The sequence below is a fragment of the Uloborus diversus genome, unplaced genomic scaffold, assembly GCF_026930045.1.
Source record: "Uloborus diversus isolate 005 unplaced genomic scaffold, Udiv.v.3.1 scaffold_58, whole genome shotgun sequence".
NCBI classification, from domain to species: Eukaryota; Metazoa; Arthropoda; class Arachnida; order Araneae; family Uloboridae; genus Uloborus; species Uloborus diversus.
The window spans coordinates 143,485-144,481 of NW_026558769.1; positions in this window are offsets into that span (position 1 = coordinate 143,485).

A 997-nucleotide genomic window follows, 5' to 3' on the forward strand; every position below is an offset into this window, starting at 1 on the left:
GTATCAGTCAGGCAGTAAGACTCCGCTCGACAGAACTCCGATAGCCTAATGGCTAGACCGCTGGTCTTCCAAGCGAGGGGCCTGGGTTCGAGTCCCAGCCGGAGCGAATATCTTCAATGTATATATTTCTTTTCTAATTTGAAAATTCTTTTTTTTTTCAATTTCTTTCCTTTGCAATTATTGATTATTTATGTAGGGAAGAAAATTCTGAGTCAGTTTAATTTTTCGACACGAAGATTTCAAAGTGTTTAAATAAACAATTACCAAGGTGCATTTTTTGTTTTTATTATATTTAAAACTCCCACCGACAGAGCTCCCATAGACTAATGGCTAGAGTGTTAGGCTTCCAAGCGAGTGGCCCTGCGTTCGAGTCCCAGCCTGAACGAAAATCTTCAATGTATACTTTTAGTTTCTAATTTGAAATTTCTTCTTCTTTTTTTTTTTAATTTTTCTCTTTTGCGAATATTGATTATTTATGTAGGGAGAAAAATTCTGAGTCAGTTTAATTATTCGACCTGTAAATTTCAAAGTGTTTGAATCAATAATTACCAAGGTGCATTTTTTGTTTTTATTATATTTAAGACTTCCATCGACAGAGCTCCGATAGCCTAATGGCTAGACCGTTGGGTTCCTAGCGCGTGGTACTGGGTTCGAGTCCCGGCCGGAAAGGAAATCTTAAATGCAAATATTTTTTTCTAATTTTATAATTCTTTTTTTTTATTTTTCCCTTTTGCGAAGTCAGTCAGTCAGTCTGACAGTCAATCAGTCAAGCACTCAGTCATTCAGTCTCAGTCAGTCAGTCCAGTCAGTCAGTCACTCAGTCAGTCAGTTAGTCCTTCAGCCAGTCAGTCAAGCAGTCAGTCATTTAGTCTCAGTCAGTCAGTCATTCAGTCAGTCAGTCATTCAGGCAGTCAGTCAGTCAGTCAGTCGGTCAGTCCTGTGAAGTCAGTTAGTCACTAAAGCAGTCAGTCAGTCTCAGTCAGTCAGTCAGTCAGTC